Here is a 13,994-nt window from a genome sequence, read left to right on the forward strand (position 1 = left end):
AAATGCAGATTTAAAAAAAGAGATTGAAATCTCCTATATAACAGTAGTCATATGAATAATCCTGTCTGGAATTTATAATACTTCTAGCTAAACTACTGTCACATTTACATTGTACCTCAATATTACAATAGCACACACAAGTGACATATTTATGTAGCTGACACATGGTAAAATCTGTAGTTTCTAATACTCCTTTCATGATGAAGACTCAGCTCCGACCCATGTCTGACCCGGGATAATGAACATGAGTTGGAGCCGGAACTTCAGCTATTCTTACCCCTTTCACACTGCTGCTGGGACCTGGATCAAAGCCGCTAACATGGGAGAACTTAGAGAAGATGTCATCCCCAAGAGCTCCTGAGACAGCCACTCAGCAGCCTTTTAGACATGATCTGGGTCATCAATGACCTGGGTCTGCCTTTCACACTGCTGCCAACATGGGTGAGACCCAAGAATAAGCCTGGTTGTGACTCAGGTCGGAACCAGGATGCAAGACCTGGGTCAACCCTTTCATACAGAACTGGGAACTGGTTCATGCCAGCTTGCCCTGGCAATTACCTGGGTTCTTAGCTCAGTGTAAAAGGGTTATATGGAAACTTACATTCACCTATGCTCATCTTACTAGGGACTTTTGCTTAAAAACAATCACTTTAAACAGTCAACTGCAATCCCATAATGCACTGTGGTTAAGTGATGTCAATATACTTACACTCCTGTAATACTATCTGTATACACAAGGAGTTCTGATGTTATTGTGTATAATCACTGAGTTCTTATGTCATAATTTCAGTGCTCATTTAGAAAATGTATATTTTAGGAATAATTCACCATCTACTGTCACTTTTACAGATATTATACTGTAAGTCACTATACATCGTTATCTCTTTTTTTCATTTGAATAAGTTATTTCACATTAGTTATTCAGTGATAACCTTAAAAGTGATTGGCAATAGGTATTGATGTATTAAATATTTTTTTTCAACAATCTTATAAAGTTTCGGAGAAACAAAGACAGTGTATAAGGTTAAAAAGCAATAAAAGTATTCAGGAAATGTCACAAAATAAAACCTTTTTCTTTCAAGGGGGGAATCAAAATATGTGATCGTTTTTCAGATCAAAAGACTTTTGTTCCTGAGTTTTCTTTCTGTGAATGCTGCCAGTTTGGTATTGCAGTGATTTATCCTAGGAAAGTGTTCAGCCACAGGTATGTCTCCTTGATCATTTCAGCATTCTTTCATTTTGTGTCTGTGAAGATTGATTCTTGTTCTTAGTTTGCCTCACCAATGTAGCATTTATCTTTGCATCTCTTGTACTCTATGAAGTGTACTTCATTCCTGAAAAAAAACAAGAGTTAGATTTTAGGGCATCACGTATTTCAGCTGTGAGTGACAGGTGACGCTGGGCACAGTTTGCGGCATCACAATACTGCATTCTAACCACTTTCTTCTGCTATGTGGAACTTATTCTCTACAAGAAGAATGTCATCTTTGTCCACTTTTTTATGTCCCCACCCATGGATAGCAATTGATATTAACAGGAGACAACTGTCCTATTTTTAATTTTTATTTTTTTCAAAAAGAAAAGTCCTAAAAGGTTAAGTATCATAGAGAAATAAGTGTAAGTTTTAAACCTAAAAATAATAAATATATAATGTATGTATATATATATATATATATATATATATATATAATGTAAGTTTAAAAGAAACAAATATTTCATATAACAGACCCACCAAAACATATAAAGTCATTATGACAATGCTATTAAAATAACATAATGCTCTGTATAATGGCGCTAAATGGAAATAAATAAAATGCTCTGCTATGTGATTGGAGATTTCTGACCTATATTATCAGCATATTTGTGTTATAGGTTTTTAAATGTTTTTTCACTGTACTTAAATGTGTGCATGTGGTAATTTGTTACATTTTACATCAGCAGCATTGAGAAGGGAACCACAGAACATCGTAATAAGAAAAACTGAGGTTAATATAAGGATTAGTTACAATATTCCGGTAGTTGAAATCCCAATAGTCATGATACCGACAGCGGAATCCCAATGTTCAAAATCCTGATGGATCCTTCTGCAGCCTAACCTGAACTGGGTCTGCAGTCAGCATACCACTCATCGGGATCCCAACTGGGGCACCATACCGCCAGAGGTATACCAGCGAGGTACTGTAGGTGATTCCCCGTCTATGGGTGTCCACAACACCCATAGAGGGAGAATAGAACTTGTAGGTTGCCAACGAGCCAGCAGCATGGCAAGTGCAGCAAGCCACAAAGGTGCTTCATTGTGCTCGCCCCCTGCTGCTATTCCACCACTCGGGATGCCGATGTCAGTATACTGATTTTTTACATCCTGTGCGGCGGAATACCATACCGGCCCCCTGAACTGTTCCCTTCCACAGCCTAACCTAACTGTCCCATTCAGTGGTGGCTACTGTCCCTTGGCTGCAGCTCTGACCACACTTTGCAGGGGAAAGCTGGTCAGCACAAATAAACATACATATGATGTTGTATGTAATATACAGTATGTGCTGGCTTGCCTTACCCAGAATCAACAGCTGTTGCTGTGTGTCTCACTGACCTGCCACCATTGCACAGGAGACATCACTCTGCTTATTTATCATCTTCTATAAGCCAAACCCCCAACTCCCATTGGCTTACAGGAATCAGGGGGCAGGCTTATAGAAAATAAAAAGACAAGCAGAGTGATGTCTCCTCTGCAGCGGCAGCAGGTCACTGATACACACAGTGGCAGCTGCTAATCCCTAGGTAAGGTAAGCCAGTACATACAGTACTGTATATTACATACAACATAGCATGTATATTTATATGTGCTGACCGGATCCCCCTTGGAAAGTGTGGTCAAAGCTGCAGCCATGGGACAGCAGTTACCACTGGTATCCTCCCACTTACTAACCCTAACCGCTGTGATCAACTCACAGCTGTAGATTACATCCACTCATGTGTCACCATCTTTGACCCAGAATGCAGTGCTGCTTGCCAAGCATCCCATTAAAATGTGATACAAATATCCATCTCATTTAATGTAGACAAATATTATATTGTCCCTTAAATCATCTTAAAATTACAACACTTGCAGAGCATCTTACCTTAAGAAGCACTTTATTACATACTGTGTCAACAGCAAATATTTTTATTAGTGGCAGTTTTTATTGTTAAAGTATAATTCTAGCAGATAATTAAATAGTAATGCAAATAACTAACAAATTGCAGTGTTTCTCTTATGTTCCAGAATTGTATACATTGGAAAAAAGATTTACAGAGCATTACATTGCAGCATAAGATGCAGCATCACAGAGCGAGCTATGAGTAACACATCTTTCATCATTATAGTGACAACAAATCGACACTCTACCAATCTTGAGTCCAATTTACAGTATTGCATAACCCTAGGGCATGATCATAACATAACAGTTATATATTGTTTAAATAACTTGAATCATGTTAGCTAATACATTTCACATGCTTAAAAAAGATAGAATTATATTCCCAGTACTCTGCCCAGATTCTGTGTTTACATTCAGAGACAGATATATGAAAAGCATAAACTATCCCTGCAAATTAGGCACAGTTGTGAAATACACCTTTAGGGAAAAATGGACTTAATAATATTTATGCCTTTGGTCACTGTCAATTGTGTGTCCATATTGTGATATAAAACATTTAAGCTTATCTACTGAATACTTTATAAATGTTTATTTATACATTGGATTAGTATTTTAAACATGTGGTCACTGTAAATTGTAATCTTCACTAAATCATATACAATATTCCTTTACTTAAATTCCATGCAAGCACTTTCTATGCCTGCCACTTCCTATGGCAAGTGCAAACGCAAATTGGTTAAAAAGCAATACAGTATTATGAAATAAAGTTGTTACCATAGATGTATCATATATGTATCAACTGGTCTTAGTTTGGGCACAGGTAGAGTATTTACAAAGTGAAAATGGTCAGTGGTGCAGTTTGATAACAGCTTCAAACCCATCATACTCCTTAACCTGTGACAGGGTGCATGGGATTGCAGAGCATCATCGTGGTGGAATTTGAAAAGGGGCAGGCGTTATCAGTGGCGGATTTACCACTAGGCAACCAAAGCAGTTGCTTAGAGCCCAGCGGGTATCAGGGGGCCAACCAACAGGGCTGAATCATGCCTTACTGTGAGCTCCTTCAACAATGCCCTAGCGCTTGGTCGACTGAATACTCTTGGCAGTGATTAGACATCTGCCACAGCGGCGGAACTACTAGCGGTGCATTACACCAAGGCCAGCCACAGTGAAGGGTCCCACAGCCACCGGCATTACAAAAAGTCACTCTACTTCATTGTGTGCCGCAGTCAGCGCTGCGTCCGCTGCCAGTCAGAGTCCTGGCCGGAGGGGGAGGAGGGGCCGCTCTCCCCTCTCTGCAGCTGCTACCTCTCTTCTTATTGGTGTGCACTGACTGAATCCTGGGAGGAGAGGGAAGACGGATGGGAGCTAAGACGCATTGGAGCAGCTTGAGAAGAGCAATATATCCGTAGGGAGCCAGCCATACCAACTGCCGTGAAAAGTATTTGTTGGGGGATGTAGATCTATACATGTGTAAACTAGAGATGAGCGGGTTCGGTTCTTCGGAATCCGAACCCCCCCGAACTTCACCCATTTTACACGGGTCCAAGGCAGACTCGGATCCTCCCGCCTTGCTCGGTAAACCCGAGCGCGCCTGAACGTCATCATCCCGCTGTCGGAATCTCGCGAGATTCGTATTCTATATAAGGAGCCGCGCGTCGCCGCAATTTTCACTCGTGCATTGGAGATGATAGGGAGAGGACGTGTGCAGGGTTCTCTCAGTTGTGTTCAGTGTGCTGCAAATATCTGTGCTCAGTGTGCTGCAAATATCTATGCTCAGTGTGCTTGCAAATATCTGTGCTCAGTGTGCTGAAAATATTTACGTTCTCTGCCTGAAAAACGCTCCATATCTGTGCTCAGTGTGCTGCAAATATCTGTGCTCAGTGTGCTTTATTGTGGGGACTGGGGACCACCAGTATTATATAGTAGGAGGACAGTGCAGAGTTTTGCTGACCAGTGACCACCAGTATTATACGTTCTCTGCCTGAAAAACGCTCCATATCTGTGCTGCATTGTAGTATATAGTAGGAGGACAGTGCAGAATTTTGCTGACCAGTGACCACCAGTATTATATCAGTACGGTACAGTAGTCCACTGCTCTACCTACCTCTGTGTCGTCAAGTATACTATCCATCCATACCTGTGGTGCATTTTAGTTGTTGTGCACAGTAGTAGGAGGACAGTGCATAATTTTGATGACCACCAGTATATAATATATAGCAGTACGGTACAGTAGTCCACTGCTCTACCTACCTCTGTGTCGTCAAGTATACTATCCATCCATACCTGTGGTGCATTTTAGTTGTTGTGCGCAGTAGTAGGACGACAGTGCATCATTTTGCTGACCACCAGTATATAATATATAGCAGTACGGTACAGTAGTCCACTGCTCTACCTACCTCTGTGTCGTCAAGTATACTATCCATCCATACCTGTGGTGCATTTTAGTTGTTGTGCGCAGTAGTAGGAGCACAGTGCATAATTTTGCTGACCACCAGTATATAATATATAGCAGTACGGTACAGTAAGCCATTGCTATTGATATATTACTGGCATATAATTCCACACATTAAAAAATGGAGAACAAAAATGTGGAGGTTAAAATAGGGAAATATCAAGATCCACTTCCACCTCGTGCTGAAGCTGCTGCCACTAGTCATGGCCGAGACGATGAAATGCCATCAACGTTGTCTTCCAAGGCCGATGCCCAATGTCATAGTAGAGAGCATGTAAGATCAGAGCCGGCCCTAACCAATATGATGCCCTAGGCAAGATTTTGGCTGGTGCCCCCTAGCACCGCCGTTAGTTCTGCAGGAGATGCCTGGCATGAGTCAGCTGGTAGCTCTGCTAATGTCAGGTGCCTTTTGTTTATGAAAATGCATCACATTATTTGCATTACTATGTGGCTAGGATGCACAAGCAGTTTCTGCTGATTAAAATTATATGCAGCATGCCTTTATTCTGTGTGCGACTGCGGCTGTATCTGCATATGAAATGCTACATTACAGTGATTTCCAGGAATACACTGCAACGTAGCATTTTGTATGCAGATACAGCCGCAGTCACACAGAATATAGGCATGCTGCATATCATTTTAATCAGCAGAAGCTGCTGGTGCCCCCAAGCATACCAAATGCCCTAGGCATTTGCCTAGTTTGCCTATGCCTAAGGCCGGCTCTGTGTAAGATCCAAAAAACAAAAGTTCAGTAAAATGACCCAAAAATCTAAATTAAAAGCGTCTGAGGAGAAGCGTAAACTTGCCAATATGCCATTTACGACACGGAGTGGCAAGGAACGGCTGAGGCCCTGGCCTATGTTCATGGCTAGTGGTTCAGATTCACATGAGGATGGAAGCACTCATCCTCTCGCTAGAAAACTGCAGTGCCACTCCTAGATGTGCCGGCTACTTGGGTCGCTTAGCTTAGCCATCCAGCGACCTTGGTGCACCTCTTTTTTTCTTTGCATCATGTGCTGTTTGGGTACTATTTTTTAAATCTGCCATCCTGTCTGACACTGCAATACCACTCCTAGATGGGCCAGGTGTTTGTGTCGGCCACTTGGGTCGCTTAGCTTAGTCACACAGCTACCTCATTGCACCTCTTTTTTTCTTTGCATCATGTACTGTTTGGGGACTATTTTTTAAATCTGCCATCCTGTCTGACACTGCAGTGCCACTCCTAGATGGGCCAAGTGTTTGTGTCGGCCACTTGGGTCGCTTAGCTTAGTCACACAGCGACCTTGGTGCACCTCTTTTTTTCTTTGCATCATGTGCTGTTTGGGGACTATTTTTTGAAGTGCCATCCTGTCTGACACTGCAGTGCCACTCCTAGATGGGCCAGGTGTTTGTGTCGGCCACTTGGGTCGCTTAGCTTAGCCATCCAGTGACCTTGGTGCACCTCTTTTTTTCTTTGCATCATGTGCTGTTTGGGGACTATTTTTTTAAGTGCCATCCTGTCTGACCCTGCAGTGCCACTCCTAGTTGGGCCAGGTGCTTGTGCCGGCCACTTGGGTCGCTTAGCTTAGTCATCCAGAGACCTCGGTGCAAATTTTAGGACTAAAAATAATATTGTGAGGTGTGAGGTGTTCAGAATAGACTGTAAATGAGTGGAAATTATGGTTATTGAGGTTAATAATACTATGGGATCAAAATGACCCCCAAATTCTATGATTTAAGCTGTTTTTGAGGGTTTTTTGTAAAAAAAACACCCGAATCCAAAACACACCCGAATCCGACAAAAAATTTTTGGTGAGGTTTTGCCAAAACACGTCCGAATCCAAAACACGGCCGCGGAACCGAATCCAAAACCAAAACACAAAACCCGAAAAATGTCCGGTGCACATCACTAGTGTATACACTCTGTATGTGTATGTGTGTTTGCACTGTGTGTGTGTGTGTGTGTGTGTAGATCTATAGATGTGTATATGCACTGTATATGTGCATGTGTGTGTGTGTGTGTGTGTGTGTGTGTGTGTGTGGATCTATAGATGTGTATATGCACTGTATATGTGCGTGTGTGTGTGTGTATATATATATATATATATATATATATATATATATAAAGTGAGCAAGTATCTGAATAAATAAACCTAGGGCGCAACAGGATGAAACAATATTTAAATGTCTATCAGGTAAGGGTAAGCGTACACCGGGAAGGAGGATGTGTTAAAACAGTTTGTTATAGATAATTATCCTGACCATTTTTTTGTAGTAATATTCAATTGATTGTTTTTTTGCGGCCAGTGTTCAAGGAATAAAAAAGGTGTAATCCAATAACAATATAATGATATGAATGAAGAATGCCCCTGACGATGCATGGCCCTCTGTTAGCCGAGTGAAACACGTTGGACTGCCCCTTAACCCACCTTCTTTCACCAACCTGGCAGCCCTGGATCTCCTGTCAAGAACGCCGGCTCTGAAGTACTGGGATACCGACCACACAGGCACCCGTGTATGAACATCTCACAGCCGGGAGAGAGACACCACACCACCACAATTATATCAGGTCGAAGAAAAGGTACCTGTTTATCACGACATATCAGCAAGACTCTACGGATCTTCGCCGGGCCGGGGAATGCATAGGGCTGCGTGACGGCATACACTGATTGGGAAGTGGGGTGGGGAGACAAAAAAAATATAGTGGAATGGATTATTGAAGTTAGGGGGGCCCCAAATTGGTATCTTTCTTAGGGCCCCATGAGGTCTAAATCTGCCTCTGGGCGTTATATGAACAGAAGGGAGATGATTCGCAGAAAAAGTGCAATTTTTAGCATTTTGTTTTGTGGCAGATAGCAGATGTGGCAGAGAGTTCCACATGCAATAAAGCCTCCAACTACTGGGAATAGAAGGCAGTTGTGGGTTTATAACAGTTTAGCATTGCTAACAGGTCAGGCAGAGTAACTATCTCTAGGCTGTAAGGTGGATGTGACTGAGTAAGAAGTCAGAGGGAAGGAGGTGAACAGCACATGCCTGGCCAGTCAGTTAAATGCAGTTGCTATGATCATCTCCCCCTCTTTCCAGAAGATCCTGCTGGAAGTAACCTTCCCTAGCCCACCTAGAATAAGATGGTTAAGGGAAGAGAGTTGGTTGGTTATTTGGAAGTATCATGCGAAAAATTGTAATATATTATGTAATATATTTCTTTAAAAAATATAATAATAATTTAGGTGTGAGTGTGCCCATAGCCACAACAGTAACAGATCCCCCCCTGCATAATTTTAATATATCCATTGATTTAATACAACCCCTCATTTGTTTATAGAAATAATACAATTTGAATAATAAAAACAGAATAATAGATTTAATATAATAAATAATAAAAAAAGCCACTAACTATGACAATTTTTTATTTTTTACTTATGAATACACAAGTAGGACAGCTTACAGGGGCAGTCTGTGCATATCCTACCCGTTCACACTCCATTCAAAATGGCATATGGTACAGTTCAGTGGAAATCATTTGCAGTTTCTGGTACATTTCAGGCTGACATTACCAGCACAAGCATCCAAGTGCCACCCCTAGACACATGCATCACTTGCCTAATGGGAAATTTGACACTGTGTACACTATATTAAGCATTCACTGTTTATAGACTTGGGTCCCATCTCCAAGATGCTTTATTATGGTATGTAAATATTCCAAAATACAGAAAAATTTGATATCTAAAATACTTCTAGTCCTAAGCATTTTGAACATGGGAGATTCAACCTGAATTATATTGAACTTCTAAATGTAAATAAAAATCAGGTTTAAAATGTCTGTCAGGATACAGATGTGTCCACATACAGTACATCTTTGCTACTGTATATCCCGCCATGTATGGCACGATTTTGCATGTCATAGACTCAGAGATTTAGTAGAGATGAGCGGGTTCGGTTCCTCGGAATCCGAACCCGCCCGAACTTCAGGTTTTTTTACACGGGTCCGAGCAACTCGGATCTTCCCGCCTTGCTCGGTTAACCCGAGCGCGCCCGAACGTCATCATCCCGCTGTCGGATTCTCGCGAGGCTCGGATTCTATCGCGAGACTCGGATTCTATATAAGGAGCCGCGCGTCGCCGCCATTTTCACACGTGCATTGAGATTGATAGGGAGAGGACGTGGCTGGCGTCCTCTCCGTTTATAGAGAAGAGAGTGAGACTAGAGTAGAGAGAGACACAGTATTTACTTTAGTAATTTTGGGGAGCATTAGGAGGAGTACTACTACTTGCTGAAGTGATAGTGTGACTGTATATCTGACTTGTGGGGGAGACAGTGGGGAGCAGTTAGAGTCTGAGAGCAGGAGTACATATTTTAACGTACAGTGCACACTTTTGCTGCCAGAGTGCCACACTGCCATTGTGACCACACTGACCACCAGTATATATTGTGATTGTCTGCTTAGGAGTACTACTTGCAAGTTGCTGATAGTGTGACCAGTGACCTGACCACCAGTTTAATTAATCACCACCAGTTTAATATATATATATATATATATATATATAATTGTATATAATATATATATAATTGTATACCACCTACCCGTGTTTTTTTTTTTCTTTCTTCTTGATACATACTACTATAGTAGCTTACTGTAGCAGTCTGCGGTGCTGCTGAGCTGACAGTGTCCAGCAGGTCCGTCATCAGTCATTACATAATAAATATATATACCTGTCCGGCTGCAGTACTAGTGATATTATATATATATATATATATATTAATTTCATCTCATTATCATCCAGTCTATATTAGCAGCAGACACAGTACGGTAGTCCACGGCTGTAGCTACCTCTGTGTCGGCAGTCGCTGGTCCATCCATAATTGTATACCACCTTCCCGTGTTTTTTTTTCTTTCTTTCTTCTTGATACATACTACTATAGTAGCTTACTGTAGCAGTCTGCGGTGCTGCTGAGCTGACAGTGTCCAGCAGGTCCGTCATCAGTCATTACATAATAAATATATATACCTGTCCGGCTGCAGTACTAGTGATATTATATATATATATATATTAATTTCATCTCATTATCATCCAGTCTATATTAGCAGCAGACACAGTACGGTAGTCCACGGCTGTAGCTACCTCTGTGTCGGCAGTTGCTGGTCCATCCATAATTGTATACCACCTACCCGTTTTTTTTTTTCTTTCTTCTTGATACATACTACTATAGTAGCTTACTGTAGCAGTCTGCGGTGCTGCTGAGCTGACAGTGTCCAGCAGGTCCGTCATCAGTCATTACATAATAAATATATATACCTGTCCGGCTGCAGTACTAGTGATATTATATATATATATATTAATTTCATCTCATTATCATCCAGTCTATATTAGCAGCAGACACAGTACGGTAGTCCACGGCTGTAGCTACCTCTGTGTCGGCAGTCGCTGGTCCATCCATAATTGTATACCACCTACCCGTGTTTTTTTTTTTCTTTCTTCTTGATACATACTACTATAGTAGCTTACTGTAGCAGTCTGCGGTGCTGCTGAGCTGACAGTGTCCAGCAGGTCCGTCATCAGTCATTACATAATAAATATATATACCTGTCCGGCTGCAGTACTAGTGATATTATATATATATATATATATATTAATTTCATCTCATTATCATCCAGTCTATATTAGCAGCAGACACAGTACGGTAGTCCACGGCTGTAGCTACCTCTGTGTCGGCAGTCGCTGGTCCATCCATAATTGTATACCACCAACCCGTGGTTTTTTTTTTCTTTCTTCTTGATACATACTACTATAGTAGCTTACTGTAGCAGTCTGCGGTGCTGCTGAGCTGACAGTGTCCAGCAGGTCCGTCATCAGTCATTACATAATAAATATATATACCTCTCCGGCTGCAGTACTAGTGATATTATATATATATATATATATTAATTTCATCTCATTATCATCCAGTCTATATTAGCAGCAGACACAGTACGGTAGTCCACGGCTGTAGCTACCTCTGTGTCGGCAGTCGCTGGTCCATCCATAATTGTATACCACCTACCCGTGGTTTTTTTTTTCTTTCTTCTTGATACATACTACTATAGTAGCTTACTGTAGCAGTCTGCGGTGCTGCTGAGCTGACAGTGTCCAGCAGGTCCGTCATCAGTCATTACATAATAAATATATATACCTGTCCGGCTGCAGTACTAGTGATATTATATATATATATATATATTAATTTCATCTCATTATCATCCAGTCTATATTAGCAGCAGACACAGTACGGTAGTCCACGGCTGTAGCTACCTCTGTTGCGGCAGTCGCTGGTCCATCCATAAGTATACTAGTATCCATCCATCTCCATTGTTTACCTGAGGTGCCTTTTAGTTGTGCCTATTAAAATATGGAGAACAAAAATGTTGAGGTTCCAAAATTAGGGAAAGATCAAGATCCACTTCCACCTCGTGCTGAAGCTGCTGCCACTAGTCATGGCCGAGACGATAAAATGCCAGCAACGTCGTCTGCCAAGGCCGATGCCCAATGTCATAGTACAGAGCATGTAAAATCCAAAACACCAAATATCAGTAAAAAAAGGACTCCAAAATCTAAAATAAAATTGTCTGAGGAGAAGCGTAAACTTGCCAATATGCCATTTACCACACGGAGTGGCAAGGAACGGCTGAGGCCCTGGCCTATGTTCATGGCTAGTGGTTCAGCTTCACATGAGGATGGAAGCACTCAGCCTCTCGCTAGAAAAATGAAAAGACTCAAGCTGGCAAAAGCACCGCAAAGAACTGTGCGTTCTTCGAAATCCCAAATCCACAAGGAGAGTCCAATTGTGTCGTTTGCGATGCCATACCTTCCCAACACTGGACGTGAAGAGCATGCACCTTCCACCATTTGCACGCCCCCTGCAAGTGCTGGAAGGAGCACCCGCAGTCCAGTTCCTGATAGTCAGATTGAAGATGTCAGTGTTGAAGTACACCAGGATGAGGAGGATATGGGTGTTGCTGGCGCTGGGGAGGAAATTGACCAGGAGGATTCTGATGGTGAGGTGGTTTGTTTAAGTCAGGCACCCGGGGAGACACCTGTTGTCCGTGGGAGGAATAGGGCCGTTGACATGCCTGGTGAAAATACCCAAAAAATCAGCTCTTCGGTGTGGAAGTATTTCAACAGAAATGCGGACAACATTTGTCAAGCCGTGTGTTGCCTTTGTCAAGCTGTAATAAGTAGGGGTAAGGACGTTAACCACCTCGGAACATACTCCCTTATACGTCACCTGCAGCGCATTCATAATAAGTCAGTGACAAGTTCAAAAACTTTGGGCGACAGCGGAAGCAGTCCACTGACCAGTAAATCCCTTCCTCTTGTAACCAAGCTCACGCAAACCACCCCACCAACTCCCTCAGTGTCAATTTCCTCCTTCCCCAGGAATGCCAATAGTCCTGCAGGCCATGTCACTGGCAATTCTGACGAGTCCTCTCCTGCCTGGGATTCCTCCGATGCATCCTTGCGTGTAACGCCTCCTGCTGCTGGCGCTGCTGTTGTTGCTGCTGGGAGTCGATGGTCATCCCAGAGGGGAAGTCGTAAGCCCACTTTTACTACTTCCACCAAGCAATTGACTGTCCAACAGTCCATTGCGAGGAAGATGAAATGTCACAGCAGTCATCCTGTTGCAAAGCGGATAACTGAGGCCTTGACAACTATGTTGGTGTTAGACGTGCGTCCGGTATCCGCCGTTAGTTCACAGGGAACTAGACACTTTCTTGAGATAGTGTGCCCCCGTTACCAAATACCATCTAGGTTCCACTTCTCTAGGCAGGCGATACCGAGAATGTACACGGACGTCAGAAAAAGACTCACCAGTGTCCTAAAAAATGCAGTTGTACCAAATGTCCACTTAACCACGGACATGTGGACAAGTGGAGCAGGGCAGGGTCAGGACTATATGACTGTGACAGCCCACTGGGTAGATGTATGGACTCCCGCCGCAAGAACAGCAGCGGCGGCACCAGTAGCAGCATCTCGCAAACGCCAACTCTTTCCTAGGCAGGCTACGCTTTTTATCACCGGTTTCCAGAATACGCACACAGCTGAAAACCTCTTACGGCAACTGAGGAAGATCATCGCGGAATGGCTTACCCCAATTGGACTCTCCTGTGGATTTGTGGCATCGGACAACACCAGCAATATTGTGTGTGCATTAAATATGGGCAAATTCCAGCACGTCCCATGTTTTGCACATACCTTGAATTTGGTGGTGCAGAATTTTTTTAAAAACGACAGGGGCGTGCAAGAGATGCTGTCGGTTGCCAGAAGAATTGCGGGACACTTTCGGAGGACAGGCACCACGTACAGAAGACTGGAGCACCACCAAAAACGCCTGAACCTGCCCTGCCATCATCTGAAGCAAGAAGTGGTAACGAGGTGGAATTCAACCCT

Source organism: Pseudophryne corroboree, chromosome 6 (assembly GCF_028390025.1).
Source record: "Pseudophryne corroboree isolate aPseCor3 chromosome 6, aPseCor3.hap2, whole genome shotgun sequence".
Classification (NCBI taxonomy): Eukaryota; Metazoa; Chordata; class Amphibia; order Anura; family Myobatrachidae; genus Pseudophryne; species Pseudophryne corroboree.